General features: G+C 35.1%; 1 protein-coding gene across 20 annotated transcripts in view; it reads right to left on the reverse strand.

Annotated features, from left to right (window-relative positions):
- MBNL1 (muscleblind like splicing regulator 1) overlaps positions 1–18,336 on the reverse strand; it is a 190,179-nt gene that overhangs the window by 105,363 nt on the left and 66,480 nt on the right. For 2 of the 20 annotated variants that reach the window (XM_019627544.1, XM_019627526.1), the window contains exon 2: positions 1,155–1,274. The exons of the other annotated variants lie outside the window; for them this stretch is intronic. The gene's annotated coding sequence lies outside the window, so the exon portion shown is untranslated. The remainder of the gene's footprint in view (positions 1–1,154; positions 1,275–18,336) is intronic. 20 annotated transcript variants of the gene reach the window in all.

An 18,336-nucleotide genomic window follows, 5' to 3' on the forward strand; every position in this document is an offset into this window, starting at 1 on the left:
AAACATAGTAGGTGCTCAATAAGTATTAATTGGCTGAATGGTGGTGCCACATGTGAAAAAGCACCCCTCAAAAAGTGTGTGTGTGTGTGTGTGTGTGTGTTGTGTGTGTGTGTGTGTGTGTTGGGGGGGAGTGGTGGTGGTCAAACAGATTTCTTAAAAGTTAAAAGATGAATTCCTGCATGACTTGTCAGTGGCTTTAATATGCTCCTGTACATTCCTAAACTTAACTAACTTTTTTTTTAATGAAATACCTATTAACCATCGCTTAATTCTTCTAGGAAAATTTGGTCTACACTTCTGTGGCAAACTGAATATTCCTACCTATATCTTCCAATCTATTAATGAAAGGCACATGTGAACTATGGACTGGCACATATTTATGTCTGTTGAAAATTATAAGGTGGAAGAAAGATATATGTATTTCAAATCACACAGTAGACTTTGTCAAAAATGGCCTCTGCTTTGGGGAAAGAAAATTTTAATTTTAGAGTGAGAAAAATTGAGGTAGCTCATTCAAGTTATTCACTCTATCAATACAGAAACTTGCTCAAGGTAACCTGTATTGGTACATAAATACCCTAACACTGAAGTTCGTTATGGCAACGTCCAAGGTCCACCCTGTGCAACTATCTGACCAATACAACCAGTAGTTTATGAATTTGCTTACACAGTTATCTTGAATTGAAAAGAATATTCTGGCAAGAATTAAACTATGCATATTAAGTAATTTCTTCATTTAACATGCTATACTGTTGTGGAAAAAAAGGAGGTGTTCACTTAGAACTAAAGGAGAAAGAATTGCTTTCAAATACTTTTAAATCATCGTGGGTCAAGTGAAAAAGAAGAGTAAAGATGAAATAGTGACAGGAATTACCTGGGAAACTATGCTCCACACACTGAGGCATCTAAGAAATTTCAAGATAGTATATTCAAGGAGTAAAGCTGGGAACAAGTATAAATTTTATTTATGGAACATATATGCAGGATCAAAGATCAGGTCACCCATGTTAAAATCATGACTCCTCTCTAAAACGGCATCTGATGTTCAGATTATCAGAGGCCATTTTCCCACGGAGGCCACCTCAGTGCTTGAGCGAGCAGGCCTACCCAAGAGATAGCAGTACACTGGCTCCCCGTGTGCCTTATTCACTCACCAGCTTCCATTAGCCAACGCCACGCTTTATCTTCAATAGATAAGATACGGCTTCTTCTTGCCATGGTGCCATGAAAAGGATCCAGAAGGTTCCCCTTAAACAACATTTCCTGAGTGACTGCTGCAGCACCAAGAGTAAAGGATATGCCAGGTCAGCCACTTTTCCTTCCCAGCAATATTAGCAGCAGCAGCAGCAGCAGAAGCTGGAGCAGACCATGTAGACCCGGCTCCTTGCAGGATGCTAGCAAGCATTCTGTTTGCTCTACACCTAGACAGAGATTACCCGTATGTTTGCACCTTTCCCACCAAGTGTCGAAACAGGTGTTTTCCTGTGATCATGCTTAAAACCTGCTCCCAAACAAAGTGATAGATACACAGTTACTATGAAATTCTAAGGTTCTACTTCTAAGGAAAACATGTTCTCAAAGGTTTACTTTATTATAAAGAAGCTTTGATAAATCCTTTTTAAATTTTCATTGACCCTTCCCACTCCTAATAAGCAAGTGGACTGCCCTAAAATTTCCTGTTAATGAAAGAAAGGATGTTGCCATGTAAAATAAATACCATCATGCAATTTTGGTCATTTCTTTCCTAATATTCTGTCTGCCTTGCTGGCACAGAATTGCTTTTTGTAAATGCTAATGTTTTCATAATCTTTATAACACTGCCAACAGACAGGGAAATATCAGGTCTTATGATCTTTATTTTACAGAAGGAGCAATGACTTCTTTGCTTCTATATTCTATTCCCATTTTGATGTTATTGATGAGTTTGCTTTCCTTTCCAGTGGCATCAGCTTACTGTGTGGTAGAATATGACTGGACAACAGAGTTAAGCAGGTAACATCATTAACAAAGCATTTACTTCAATAATTTGTCCAGAGCTAAAATCTTAAAAATATAAAAAGTATTGAGAGATTTTTTAATTTAAATAGCTCTACAAAGGATAAGTGAAAAACAAATTACTTTCCTAATAAGTAAATTTACTCATTAAAGAATTATAAACACCAAGGCATGTGTTCTCTGCACAGAAAACAATTCGAATTAGCAAAATTGAAACCCTACATACACAGATTCTTAGTACGTGTTTCTTGTGTTTGAATGTTCATTTCATCGTCAAAGAAATAAGAGCAGTAGCTGATACACTGAATACTCATGAAGTTCCAGGAACTGTTGTCAGTGCTTTACATGTGTTATCTCATTTAATCTTCACAGCAACTACAGATCAGATATTATTACTGACCTGGTCTGCAAATAAGGAAACTGACACTCAGTCAGCTTACATCACATGTTTAAGGTCACAGAGCTCGAAAGTGCTCTGAAGCCAGATTGTGCAGTTCTAGAACTGGAGCTCTTAAACATTTCGCTAAAACTGCAACATTAGTTTTGGTTTTCGTTTATTTGTGTGTTGCAAGTTTACCTTTAAAAGATAAACATCAGAAAATGTTGACATAAAAATTAAGATTCAATAATAGCTAACATATGGTACTTATTGTGTGCCCTGAAATTCCATACATCCTTTACATGCATTCATTGATTTCAGATTCACAAAAACGCAACCAAGTAGGTTGGCTTCCACTTAGTGGGGGTATATCTGAGGTATGGGTGGCACAGAGTATTAAGCAAATTGCCAAAGGTAGAATAACTACTAAGTAGCAAATGTAAGCTTTAGATCCAGGGAAGGCAGCTTCTGTAGCTATGGTTTTAAGCCCACTCCTACTCTCTACTGCCTCTTGAGCGCTGAAGACCAGTTAGACTCTTAAAGAAAAGGAATAAGGGATGTCAGGGCTGACCAGACCTGATGGGAGGAGCATCTGTTATCCCTGCCTCTTTTCAAAAACTTAGTATGTATAAAGCAGGTAAACTTACATAACACACAATTCTGCAGCTATTTCTTTTAACAGTGCTTACTAATTTAAGGAATTAACAAATGTTTTATGTGATTTTCAGATTTGGAAAAAGTCAAGGACAAATTCTTTTTTCACATTTTTTTTTCAAGTTCACCATCTATTCAGAGGCACTTACAGTAACATTACTATCATCACAATGTTGGTCATTCTGTTTTGGTGGATTACCATTGCTGGCAGTCATATTGCATTTCTATTACTGGCAAGTAAATCTAATGATGTGCAGGGTCAAGACAATAATTGTGAGCTGAGAGGAAGCTTCAGAAATTCAAGGATCATCCCTTGAGATATGGGCTGAACCAACCCTGCACCAAGAGAGGTCCTTGATTATTCAGCAGCTGAAATGACCTTCCTTGAATTCACTCTTGAGGACACAAAGTCATCTGAGTAATCTCAGACTGCTCAAATCAAGCACGTAGGGCCTCGAATGTTAAGACTGAGAAACCAATGGAGAGTACTGAAACCAATCTGTCGCTTTAACTCGGCAGTTAAGTCGACCTGTCTACACTAATATGGGCTAGCTTCAGCTTTTTTGGCTTTAGCCAATTATAAATTAACACAAGAAACCATGAAAACTTCAGAAAAAACAAAAGTTATGGTAAAGGTGTCAACCCTCTGTTAGAATTTAGCCACATGCTTTAAGAAAGGCAGCCATTTCATGGCATTTAGCAAGAAGAATAAATGTAGGTGCCCATGTGGCATAGTTTGAGGTGATACATTAGTCTGTTTATTCTCAATTATTTTTACAATCAAAAGTTTCCATAGAAGAAAGATGTCAACTCTTTACCTGTTTCTAGACAACTAGCTTCTCTGCAGAATTCTTGAGCAGTGGTATTATACATTGTACCCACATAAGCTTGAGTTACTCTCTGGCTGACAGCAACATTTAAATTTATCTGTTTTCAATGTTAGCACTGAATTAACACAAAAGTTATTCAAAAATTCTAAACACATGTTGACATCTTTTGGGTGAGCAAAACAAAGTGATCCCATATTTACATAAGACAGATCATAACAAATGATTTTTATGACCTTGGAAGAACTAAGTGATATACTAATACTAGGAGGACCATGACCCACCTATGCAGTCATACAAATAAATACATATACATAGTTTTCTCTCTGACGGCTTAACTCATCTCCTGCAGTTACAGTTCTCATTTCTTGCTGATTTTAATGACAGGACCATTAAAAACACAAATGTAAGTTTCTGATCATTTTAACACACTTTACTTTTAGAAAGATATCAATCAACAGAAGTTATACATGTAGATGAACAAATTAACAGCTTCTTACTCAACTCTTACTGGGTCTACTCTCTTTTATCTAATTCCTTGAACTTGGCTTTGCTTTACCTGGAAAGAAATAATATAAGGATCAGCTCTAGGCCGTACTTAAGTCAAAATAGATGAGGTTGCAGTGAGCTCCCCAGCTTTTCCAGGAAATCAAACAATACACTAATAACCAACCCTTAACTTTACTAAGTCAACCAAATATAAACGGGTGACCTAAAAGTGAAAAGCTCTAAATGTGCATTGCAAATTCCTTAGTCATTTTGTACTCAAAATTTAATGCTTTAAATAAACCTAAATGCTACTAGCTAAAGAAAGCCTACAAGCAACTCAGTAGGACTTTAGTGCTTCCAAATCAGGAAAAGGAAGAACTTTCAGTGTTTGAGATAACGTTTGTTTTCTGTAGCTTGGAAAATAAACATTTCCTATGCAGTTGTTCCCAGGGGGACAGTGTGTATGTGTGCACGTGTGCGTGTGTGTGCGTGTGTGTGTGTGTGTGTGTGTGTGTGTGTAAAGGATGTCTGTGTTTTTGTGGATAAGGGGGGAGAGGGGAGGGAGGAAGAGAGGGGGGGAGAGAGAGAGAGAGAGCGAGAGAGAGAGATTTTTTTTAACAGTATTTGGTGTTCATGTAAACTGCTTATTTTGTACTGGAGTTAGAATCTATCTTAGCTAGTTATCTGCACGTGAGCCATGAAAGTTTTGCAATTTAACATAAAATCAACAGAAAGCACTTACCTGATTGCATATCACATTACTATTGATTCAGTGATACAGAAAGATATGTTCCATATAGTTATGTAAAATAATAGAAGTCTTGGATCTTTAAATTGGATAAATTTGATATATTTATTTCAATATATGTAAGCTATTTTCTGCATTTAAATAATAACATTTTTTTCCTGATTATCTTTGAATGAGTAGACAACAATGTAAAATGTGATGTCGTACTTATATAACCCTAGAGCTACCTACTTTATTTAAAATACATTTAATGTGATTTCTTGTTTACTGGAGTTATGAAAAGAGAGCCAAGAGAAGTAATAGTTTGATATCTGTCAAGTCTGGATACATACGCAACCTATCAAATGACATTTTAAAATATCAAGACATCAGTAAGAGCTTCTACTGCAATTGTCCATCTTCTCCTGTGTTAGTTGGAAATACATCTTATAAGCCTTTCTATCATACCTGGATGCAGGATTGTAACTTAAAAGGACAAAATGCCACCTCCATGTTAGGTATATGCTTATATCTACCAGTTCATTAAATTCTCATTATACAACTTCGACACAGGTACATTATTATTCCCATGTGATAGGTGAGAACGCTCAGAGAGGTTGGAAAATACATCCAGCAAATATCTGTTCCATAAATGCCCCTAATACCTCGGGGTAGAAAGTAGGGGTTGATGGAATTCTACCAACACACACACACACACACACGATGCTTACTTTCTTGTTTGCTGTTAGAGACTGGTGTATACTTTTATATGATATAAAAAGTTACAATTTATAGTTTCAAGAATTTATAGTAGTTAAAAATATTTGGAGATTGCTACTCCTTCAGTTGTCAGATAAGTAAACGTATAAGTGACAATTATTTCAAACCAAATAGCATAGATATTTTAAGATGTCCAGAACACTTTGATTTTATCCAACACTAGAACATAGTAGAACGTTAGTTTATTTTAAAAGAAATACATTTTCTTTATGCACGTCTGACAAGCCAAGTCAGTCCGGCTAAGGAATAAACATCACTCTTTTATTTTTACAGCATTCTCTTAATCCCTAACAGAAGAACTTCCCATTTTTTGTTTCTGTTTGTTGTTACTACAAACTTTATATTTTATAATTAAATGTGATCAGTATTATTCCTTTTTTTAAAGCCCAGTTTCGCTCTTAAACTAGCTCATATTGGTCTTTTAGCACTGGCACTTCCAGGTCTACCTTCCTGTTTAAAATATTTCTTCCCCCGCTCCCCACCTTTTTTTTATTCCTTCCAGAAATGACTAATCTTCCTGTTATTCTACTCTGTCAGTTTTTCCCCTGGTATTCTTTTCATGTTGCATAACATTTACTTTTCACCAACTCCTTTTAGAATTTTACTACTGTATCCTTGATGCTAGCTAGCCTTCCATTCTCAACAGGTTAAAATAATTAATATTTATGTATTAGAAAACTTTTTCATCAACTTTTGTACTATTCAGATTAAGCTTTTTCCTCAAGTTGAAAATGCAGCCATTCTTTCAATTGGCATAACATAAATATCCATTTGTTGATCTTCAAAGTTAAATTCAGTCTAATCCTCAGTTACCAGACACCATACTTAAAGGGCTTAGCTTTTTGTCTCTTTTCAAATTTACTAATAAGATACTACTAGGAAAGCAAACATAATACCACTTCTAAAAATCTCTTGCTTCCTAGCATGTCTCCATAGCATCATAAAACATGTTAGCACAAGCTTATAAGCAGAATGTAAGGTTTTTCAATCTTTTTAATTTTCAATTGCAAAATTTTTTTTAATTGTATGTGAAGAATTTGCCTTCTACCATAATCTCAAATAATCATAACATCTCTATCATACTAGCTGAACATGAGTAAAAGAGTAGAGTTTCTATTCTAGAAAAAAAATCTGAGAAGAGTTTTAGAATTATAAGGATTAGTTATATAATATAATTTAAAATTTATAACATAATACCACATGCCTAACAAAACAATGTAAATTATAACCTCAGATTTACACGGCACATTTTTTTGGTGAATTCAATGTTATCACATGTTCACTGCTCCCACAGAATCCCCTAGAGAAAGAGGTGTCTTACTAGTCCCATTTACACTGACTATTCATACAAAATGTTCCAAGGCTTCAAAAGTAGTACATTTTCTAAAACTCAAAAACACCTTTAAAAGTCCTAACAAAACACACTTTTAATTACTGGAGATACAGACATTGATAAAACATCACCCTCATTTCCTGAAAACAAGTCCAATTAAGTTCAAATATTTGCTATGTTAAAATAGCACAGGATCTTATCCTTTACTTTTAGTCCTGGGGAATCCCCTTATTCCATCTTCTCATTTTTTCAAATAAAACTTCCTTGTTTGTCACATACAGTGCTCCATATAAAGACAATTCATTTTTCTTTGGATCAGCAGGAACAACTTAATTTTCAAATCCCTTTATGGTGCCTATTTTAGACACTAGGGCCTAGGGACTCTAAAATCAGCTAAAAAATGTTACTAGTTAAAATGTATAGTATAGGACCCCAAATATTATAGTAACCAAAACCAGATTCATATACATTTATTTTTTAATCGCATCACATTATGAGTAGAAAACAAACCCAAACAATATATTCTATAAAAAAGCAGAGCACATGTCTATATGCACAGTGCTTGCCAAAGAAAAAGATGTTCAATAAATATTTCCTGAGTGAATAAATCCCATCATACAGAGGTATGTTTCTGGTAAAAAATAAAGGAAGGAAAGGGAATTTCTTGGAACCATGGGAAGCAATGCTATCAAAATGCATAAAAGAAAAAAAAAAAAGATTTGGAGAAATAAGTCAAAGAGTTCCAAAAGGGAAACTTCATAAAAATTTGTTAGAATACTTTGACTATAGCTATTATTATATTTATATCTTATATTAGAAGTCAATGTCTGATTCTGAAAATGTATAAAATCTTCCATTTTCTCCTCCTTTCTGATATAAATTTATTGTGGAATTGCCAATCCATTACTAAGGAAAAGTTCTGTATAGAAAAATTCCAGGTATTAAATGCAGCAGGAATGAATGATATATTTAAAATCCCTTAAAACAAATCATGGAGCTATGAAATGATAAAAAATGGAGTGAAAGCATAGGGTCGAATTCAGATGGAGAACTCTGCTGGGGCTGGCTGAGGCTTAGCGGAGCTCATTGATAGATTTCAGCATCACTAACATGGGGACAAACGAAGCCATGCCCTCCTGGTGGGATGTAATCAGAGGTACACAGCACCATGGAGCAAGTATTCTCACCAAATAATAATAAGTAAATAAACATTAAATAAACTCAGTTCTACCTTTAATTTCTAGTCTATAGAAAATCAGAGTGACAGAGGAACGAGTTAAATGACACGATAGGTAAGCAATTAGCTAAATTCAGAATCTCAAACCTTGTCTAGAACAATGACCTGAATTATTCAACAAATAAAGGCATGGGGTTGGGGGAGGGAGCAGGACTTATCATAGATTAAAATAAGTTTAAAAGACATAACATCCAAATAAAATGTGTAAATCTTGTTTAGACACTCATCTGAGCAATCCACATGTAAAAAAAAGATACTGCTGTGACAATTGGTAAAAACTGAATAGAAAGTGGGTATTAGGTGATATAATGAATTATTGTCAATTTTGACAGATTTGGAATTAGAGTTACATTTAAAACATGTTTTTATCTGTTAGAGATACATACTAAAAAATGTACAGGTAAAATAAGATGTTTGAGATGTGTTTTAAAAAACATTAGGGGGCCGGCCGAGTGGCTCAGTTGGTTACGAGCTCGCTCAAGGTTTGAGCTCTGAGCAACAGCAGTTCAATTCCTGGCCCAAGCTGAGCAGCCGCTGAGCTGTCAACAGGCGGCAGGATGGCTCAGCTTAAAAAAAAAAAAAAAGCAGTAGGGATTTTTTTTTTAATTATAGTTTATTGGGATGACAATTGTTAGCAAAGTTACACAGATTTCAGGTGTACAAGTCTGTAATACGTCATCAATATATCACATTGTGTGTTCACCACCCAGAGTCAGTTCTACTTCCATCACTATATATTTAATCCCTTTAACCTTCATCTACATACAATGGAATACTATTCTGCCATAAGAAAAGATGAAATAATGCCATTTGTACAACATGGATGGATCTTGAGATTATTATGCTAAGGGAATTAAGTCAGAAAAAGTCAGGATCTGTTTTAAAATACATGTGGATGGTAGTAAGTGAAACAACACAGGCAAACTGTTGACTGATGTACACGAGTACATGCAAACAAAATGCTGACGGATACCTACATAGAGATTGTTATAACATTTTCCTCTAATTTTGTCTGTTTTAAAATTGCCACAATTTTTACAAGCTATTTTAAAAACAGAAAGAAAAAGAAAATATCTAGAAGAATTTGCTCCTATATTTCTGACCCAGAATCACAAAACCTGGTTGACAAACTGAGCTGTGCTGCTTAAATTTGATCTGACTGACCTAACTCAATTCATTTACACCTGTGAACATAAATGTCTATATCTGTAACAGGGAAATAACTGACTTACCTACTTCCCCAAATCACATATATGTGACAATGGATTACAAACTTACAACAAAATCTAAAAATATTGATCACATTATTTAAATGTTTTCTTGTTCACCTTCATGTCACATGTGTATGTGTTATCTCTTCAGCTAAGTAATAGGTCTCTATGAGCAAAGTCATGTCTTATTCCTTCAGCCAACAACCAGTCAACATGTATTTCTAGTGGGACTTCTATTTGTCAAGAATTTTACCACACGGTAAGAACACAAAGGTGGCAAGTCACAAGCCATCCACTCAAATCCACAGGGGGAGGGAGATGCATAATTATGATTCATCTGCCAAGGCAGTTATGGAGACAGGAACTGGGTATATTACAGAAACAAAGAGGCAGGACAAGAGCATGGCCGGGCCTGGCGTGAGGAGAAGCTTCCTAGAGGAGCCAATGTCTCAGTGAAATCTAAATATGAAAGAAGTCTGCAAAACTCAGACATTAAAATAAAGGTTCTAAGCAGAGAAACGGAAAGAACAAGGATGTTAGGTTGGAACAGCAAAGGAGGCAGTCTTTTGCCATGTGGCACTGTTGCTAGTACTCAACGTTACAGGCATTAGGTCTCAATCAATGACCCAATGGACTCAGCAAAATGATAAGCACTTAGTAAGGGATCAATCAATCTGTTAATTTAGATACAAAGAAATAAGTGGTAGCATTATTTGAGTACTCACTGTGCACCAGGCATCTTGGTAATACACTGAGATAAACGTATTTCTTATTCAACCTCACATCAATCCTTACATGGGTACTATTATTATCTCTGTCTCACAGAAAAGGATGCTGTAAGACAGGGGCCTAAGTAACTTGCCCAGTCACTCAGTTGGCAAGTGGTGCATTGAGTAATGTTCTGAGGGTTTCAAACAGTGTGGAAAGAAAATATTTGGAAATAAAATTCTACATGGATAGTCAACATGGTTGGATGATTTAAAATAAAAAAGAAGAAAAAGAGATAGCTCTGTAAACAATGCTGCTAAGTGTTTCATACGAGGCTCTCTGGGGAGGGGAGGACCCTGAGTTGCAGCATCTGTCAATTTCCATGGTGTTAGTACTCCCACCATGGACCACTTCAAGCTGCCAACATGGCGTCACTGAACATGGAGTTGAGAGATCTTATGGGAGTCCGCTCCAGTGTATCACTGCCAGCAGCTTTCAACAAGCCATAAAGTAGAGAGTGAAATTAACAGGCTAATTATATGACCAGGAGGATAATAAGGAAATCAAAGAAAAGGTGCAACTGCTATTTCTGTTGTTGGACTCTGCATGCAAGCCACAGTTCATTTATATTTGAAATTAATGAACTCCTAAGGAGCATAATGTAATATATGAAAGGCAATAAGAATAAACAAGTAATTCATAGATTCCTCAAGGAAACATACATTTTCTGTGAATCACAGAGTAGACATTAAAAAAGTAGTCTTTCAATGTTATTAATGAACTGTGATTAGTAAGTGATTTCCTGTTAAATTATCCCTCCCTTGGGCACACAAGAGAATTTATTTCTATCTAGAGAAGTTGAAAATGAAAGTACAGTCAAAGGAAACTATTTGATTTGGGTCAGCAATGAACATTACAATAAAAAGTATAGGGGAAATACTTTGCAAACCCTGTGCTTTACAAACTACCTGTCACATAAAAGGTGTTGAATGATACTGATCAGAAGGGAAGAGGGGGGAAAAGCCAATCATAGAACTAGATATATATCTTATTTATGTGTAAAGAATATACAGCTATATGTATATCAAAGGGAATTCAAATTATTAAAATTAGCATATTTACATTATTGCTTTAAAAACATTCCTTTAGGTTATTCATTTAAAAACAGTATGAAATGCATCTGCATAACTGGATGAATTTTGTGTGTATAAAAAGGAGTTGGAATTGTTAATATTAATATATTGATCCTATCTCCTTACCAAGTTCCTTTATCATTTAACAATAGCATCCAATGAATAAATATATCAAAATCTTAAATAATATATAAAATCTACTTCTCACATAAAATGCAAATATAAAGTTACAGAGAAGCAACTGATGATTAACAAAGCAAAAAAAAAAAAACCGATAAATTCTACATAAATTTGTTTAGAGGTCTAGCAACCTGAAACTAGTATATCCCCATTTTTGGCATGTGACAAGTCTGTTGCTGACCTATAAATGAAATCGGCTCTAACGAATAGCCTCCCTATTAGTTAAGAGAATCGTGGCTTAAATGGACTCTAACAAATGCAATTCATTAGCACTGTCTTCAACTCTTCAATGCATATGCAAAACAAAGGTAAAAGATGCTTTGAGCCTTGTTAGTCCATATATGTTGCTTTCCTATCTTGTTGTCTCCATAGTAGGTGCCAGGCATCTTTTATTGGGTCGATTTAACTGTTGATTTCTACTCATAATGTGTATAAATGGCAGAGAAAAAAAAAGTCTCTCTTTCAGTCCCCTGCCTTAGGGGAGAAAATTTCACAGAATAAGTAAAAACTCAACCAATAGCACGGTTGCCTAGTACATAAAACAACTCACACAACCAATTTTATTACTTAACTAAATTGACATTTTTTTCAGCCCAGTCATCAGACTGAGAGAATATAGCTGTATATTTTTATTTTTGTGATATTCCAATTCGTTGAGAAGTAGAAATTCTAGTCAAATAACTTTAGTGTTCTATGTACAACACTATTTTCATTTCCTTGAATGAAAGAGCCCTTTCAAATAAGTGACTATGTCAATGTTTAATGAAATGTATGGTTTAATTTTGAACTGTAATGACTATAATTAATTTAACAGCTTTTCAAAATATCTTGAGTGTGGGGGCAAGGAAGGTTGTGGCATGGAAAAGGAGCTACTCTTTCAGCTGGTATTCCATGTGTCATCCCATTTTAAATTCAATAGAAGTAAATCACTATTTATTGGAAACTTACCACGTGTCAGACCTATGGGTAGGCATTAGAGATTCAAGGATGCTAAGGCACAGTCTATGCTTTTAAAAAGCTTCAAAACTAGGGGACATGAAGGTAAAAACCTAACTATAATACAATGGTTTGTACAAGGAATGTGGCAGAGTTCTAAAGAGTCTCCCCTACAGCTGCATTTTATGTGGCAAAATAACCTAGGAAGTAATGTATGTGATTTCATATTTCTGTACTATGGTAATATTACCTGGTTTATTAGACTCATATCTAAAGTAGCAATGAATAGGCTTTGGGTTAAAGATTAAGAGAGAGTCTTAGGTGCTAACTGATATGTCCAGATTAAAACAACACAATTCCAAGCTAATAACAAATATCACTCTCTTCCAGTTGGTTTGAAAGTTGCTGTGACCACATGTTCTTTTGAAATTAACACGTCACTGTGTGTTGTAACACGGAGGAAGCAAGACTTGAAATACAGAAATGTGGAGTTACTGAAATAAAACTCCTTAAAATTTTGATGTTGGCGAACAGCAACTCAGGCTTGATCTGATGTCTCCTGAGCATTTTAACTATTTTCTGACAACTTGCAAGTTTAGAAAATTAGACTAGCCTCGTAATTACCGACAAACAAAATACAGTACAAAGGTCTGCACTCATCTCTTCTGAGCACTGAATGAAGCAGCAGCTCACTGATCAAGACAACAAGCACTGCTTCATGCCAAGGGGACAGACTCTGCAGAGTCCCTATCATTTTAAGATTATTATCAAGGCCTTACGTCCTCTGAAAACACATGCTGTTTGGAAAAACGCATGCCAAATCGAAAATAAAGGATCGGCAGAACTTATTCTCTACGTAGATGACATTTACAAATCATGAAGATCATCCTTGAGGAGAGCCAGTAAGTCTCAACAAGTAGCACATCTTAATGTTCAAGTAGTGATTGTAGCATTTGTTACTTGCTACATAATTACTCTACTCTAACTCTTAATGAGCCTGCAGTACTAAATTTTTAATCCCTTCTGATGATCGTCTTCAAAGTGAATAAATGTAAATTCCTTAATTGCTAGGACTACTGGCATTAACACATACGCTGGGTCGTTTCTGACTCTCTATAACGTTTCAGTTCTTTTTAAAATAGTGCATATCATACAACTCCTAAATAATTGTTGGAGGGAAAAACATAATGAGCAAGTTAACAAAAGGCAGGGCCCCAGACAGTTATACTTTTCGAAGCTTAGACTCTCCTTTCTGCCTCTGGTGGAAGATTTGCAACACTGTCAAATTTTCATGGGAAGACAGACACATTTTTTTTTTCTAAAATTAGGGTGTGGAGAAATTTAACTGTAACAGAAATACATGGATCTCCCTGCAAATATGATGTCTTTGTTACTGTAACTAGTTCTATGAAAAAGAATAATAATGATTATAGTTGCCTCTGGTTCCCAGAATGTGCTTCTCACAAAACACTGATAATGTTGCTATTTTGATAGTATCATTTCTCCCTATGCAACCTTTGAAAGGTCAATGTTATTCTACATAAGGGTGATATTGTTCCAAGGAGGCACTCTTTCTAACAGCCAGTCAATATTGTTATGAAAATAACTACATTTTACCACTGCACAGAGGAATTTCTTGTTCCCCTCTGAGACATGGGTTGTGTGTATCAGCCATCATGCCAGGAAGCCTGACCGGGACCCTATGTAGCTGCCTATACAAGATGACACACAAAACATGGCATGACTCCAAATAAAGGCCTGTTCCAGAAGTTTACATCAATAGAACATAAAGAGTCCATTATAATGCCAGATCAGTTTAACTAGATGAATCCTACTATAAATGAAGAGTGCTGGATTTCTTAGAGAAATAGTTTATGAATAGTTGTATGTTGCTACCCAACAAATGTCCCATTACATGAAAAAAAATCTCTAAAGTTGAATTTAAAAGCACATGAAGTCTGCTTACAATCATTGGTCATGGTCAGGAAGAAACGCTGCTTTCAATTCACTAGACACTTAATGAATTCCAAGTATATTCAAAACACCATACATACAGAGGTGATGAATATAAGCTCCCCATTCTGAAGGAGCTTATAAACTAGTGGGGGAAAAAGAAACACATACAAAAGAACTGTAAAATCAGGTAAAATGTAATTTATTCTGTGATGCACAAAGTGGTAGAGGAATGTAGAGAAGAAAGGTTACTCATTTCATGAAGTATGGCTTATTTGATAAACACTGTAAAATGGGGGCCTCTTATACTCGTTAAACACACAGAGACAGCGCCAAGCTCATCTGTCACTAGCAACTTAAAGTTGGCTATGGATGCAAAAATTGGCAAAAAAAAAAAGTATTCTGCAAGAATCAATTGGCTATATAGAATTTAAAATATAGAATATTGTATATTTTGCTATAATTTTAAATTGTGTCCTATACTATATCCTTTGTATTAGTAAATTTTATAATAAACTTAGGTATATATGTGCATACTTTTTTTTGAGACCCTGCTTTAAATAGCAAAACACTGTAAACCTTTAATGCTACCAGTAATCAACGAATCAAAATAATCAAGAAACGTATTCAGCTCATTAGCAGAGAATAGCAGTGACTAGACGTTAAGAGCAGTTTTCATCAATCAGGTATGTCACTAATGCCATTTTCATGAATTTGAAGACAATAAATTCCAGTTCTTGCTATGACCAATTGACTAGTCATATTTAAAAGGTCGTGGTGATCTCAGGATCTTTGTAAATATCATTGAGCCCTAGCCTCACCAATGACTCCTTGGTTTCCTAATCTGTAAAATGAATGGATTTCAATGACATTTCTAAAGACTCTTCTAACTGCAATCACAAGAATCTACGGATCACTGGAGTTCATTGTTGAAAGGGATAAAGAAAACAAATTATCTCCAAATATCAAGCAAAACCTGTATTACATGAACAATCATTTGAAATGCAAGGAATAAACAAATCTTAAATTTAGGCAAGAAGAAAAGTCAGGTTTTTCATGGAAAAACCTAGCACCTGAAGTTTTAATTCTTAAAATTTTTATAAAGCTTTAATTGTAGTGGAGGCTTGGCTACTCAGTGACTTGCGGCTGTAACAGCTACTCTGCTAAAAATTTAACCTAAGTGGCGATTTTCTTTTACATCATTTCAAAAACGTTAGAGATAATTCCAATGGTGCAAATAAAAATAAGGTTAGTAGATTATATTTCAAATTTTAAATATTAACCTGATATTGAAAAATCATAATAATTAGGGGTACTTAACTAGCCAGGATACTACACTTTGAAAGCAGGCTGCAATCTGTGAATGACTGTAGAGTGTCATTTTTGAAAAAAAAATTTTTTTAATTTATTTCTGTTCTTCCAATTGACATAATAGCTAGTCATGGCTCAGAAACGAGATTTACAGCCTGTCCTTACAAAGATCTATGCAGTAATGATAAACCCAGCGGTTGGAATTCATCAAGCTCACAATGAGTATTATGTCACTGGATGAAGAGTTGCTGTGGACAATGTATCTTTTCAAGTCACCTAGAATAGGATCTGTAAACTCATAAACAAATGATTTTCCATCGATCAAGTCAATCCTATTTTCATTCAAATGCTGTTTAGATCCACACAGTGGAATAAATTTGCAGTAATTTTATAAACCTAAAGCATTTTACCTTTAAGTTTATGATGATGCAATTTTATTTGTGCTACTGGAGGGGCGGGAGGGAATAAACAGTTCAAGAAATAGGAGGGCCAAAGTTCTACCATGGTGGTTGAAGCGTAATGGTGTTACATAATTTCTTGGTGAGGTTGAAGACAACATTCATTAAATAACTGGAAATGTATTAAAGCAGTCTCCTTTTAAGGAGTTTTGTCATAAACATTTTAGTGATCAAATCACTCTCAGAATGCATGTAACTGGAGATTTCATTTTTCTTCCAATGGTGACTTGTTTTTCTCTAGAGCAGTTACTAAGAAAAATATTTTCAGCTAGTCATAAGAATGACTTCCTTAGAAGCCCTTTCCTTTGTACTATTAAACAGTCTGGAAAATTGCTTGCTTGACTCATTCATGCTGTCAAAATACACTACAGACTAAGGTTGACCATCAGTTTTCTCTGTTTCCTAGAACAACACATGCAATTTACGCATCAAGTTCTAAAGTAACACATTGGGAATTGTAGGACCACTTTCTTGGGTTGAGAGTTTATAAAAGTATATCTACACAGGCTAGTCTATGCATTTGCTACGCCTGAGGAGTTTTGTACATTTAAATTCATTACACTTAAAAAAAAAATCAAATGAAGAAACTTCCTTAATTATAACAGACTATCATCTTTCTTAACTTCAGTGATACAAATAAGGATCAATTGAAAATTCAAAGAGATTTTAGCGTTATTTGGAGAGTACTCCATTTGGAGTTATACAGAGATAATAAAATGAAATAGATTATCTAAAAAATTTGAAATTCCTTACAAAAATAAAATAGTTGTGAGTTTAACTAGGTCACTGGAAGTCCACATTTTTTGATACACATTATAAGAATCTTTTAAAACTAACACTTATTCTTTTACCAACTGTCTATTTTGTTACAATTAATAGAAAAGATATAGCAAAATGGAAGATATATAGCAAAGGGAAACTTGCTAACTACAATCAATGCTCATCAAGTAGCATTTTTTTAAAGGACAGAAGTCATGGGGAATGTTTAGAGAGAAACAATTATTTTTGAATCTGAAAACTAACAGAGCCATTAATGAAACAGAGTGACTCTATCTTCTAACTATGAATAAGAAATTACTAAGTAGGTGAGAAGGTTATTTTGTTCGTTTTTTAAATCATATTTCAAAATGTATCCACAGTGCAAATCAGAAAGCAAAGCCAGCTCATACAAGAATCTGGAGGATGTGAAGATTTCCAGATGGTTTTATTCTTAGGAGAAAAATACATCTTCTATATATTGAGAAGTAATGGCAAAAATCCTATGTTCCCTTGCATTTCTCAGCAATATTAAAATAGTGGTTGTTACCCAAGAGCATATAGCTTTTTAAAAATTTATCTGGCCAAGTCTCTTGATTTAGAGATTCCAACTGTCGGGTTTAGGTAGTGGGGCAAGTAATAGGGGAAAACATACTTCTGAGTCTCTTTGACTTTGTGCAGGAAGCCTGGAAAAGTACCTGACATACTGTTTGGCACACAGTGGGCACGCCACGTAAGCTGCTGACTCATATGTCATTAAGTGGATCCTACTGTTAGTACGGTTGATCATTCGGCAAGGGAAAGGTTTGGGGTTAGTAAGTATTTGTGGCAAAGTGGTTCAACCGGCACCATCTCTTATACGCTCTACTTTGAATGCTGAGCTTTCATATTTCTACTGTTACATTTCTGAACTCGCAGGTCTTTTGAGGCCAGGGTTTTAATAGGCATTTCAAAAAAAGCCAGTCATAATTGTTTATGTTCTCTCATTCTTCAAAAATCAACTGCTAGCCAAATAAACCAGAGGTGGCCAAGCCCTGGATGGTATTAACACAGGGAAGGAGCGGTCCTCCTTCAATCATCCTGAAGCAAATACATTTTGAAAAAAGTAAGCAAACTTTGAGGCCATAATGTGACTAAGAAGGATTAACAGGAGCACATTTATTAACATGAAAGTTACTTTCATTATCAGCATTTCAATATTTTTTCCTGATTTAGTATTGCCAAAAGTGTGTGTGTGTGTGTGTGTGTGTGTGTGTGTGTGTGTGTGTG

The sequence above is a fragment of the Hipposideros armiger genome, unplaced genomic scaffold, assembly GCF_001890085.2.
Source record: "Hipposideros armiger isolate ML-2016 unplaced genomic scaffold, ASM189008v1 scaffold_16, whole genome shotgun sequence".
Lineage (NCBI taxonomy): Eukaryota > Metazoa > Chordata > Mammalia > Chiroptera > Hipposideridae > Hipposideros > Hipposideros armiger.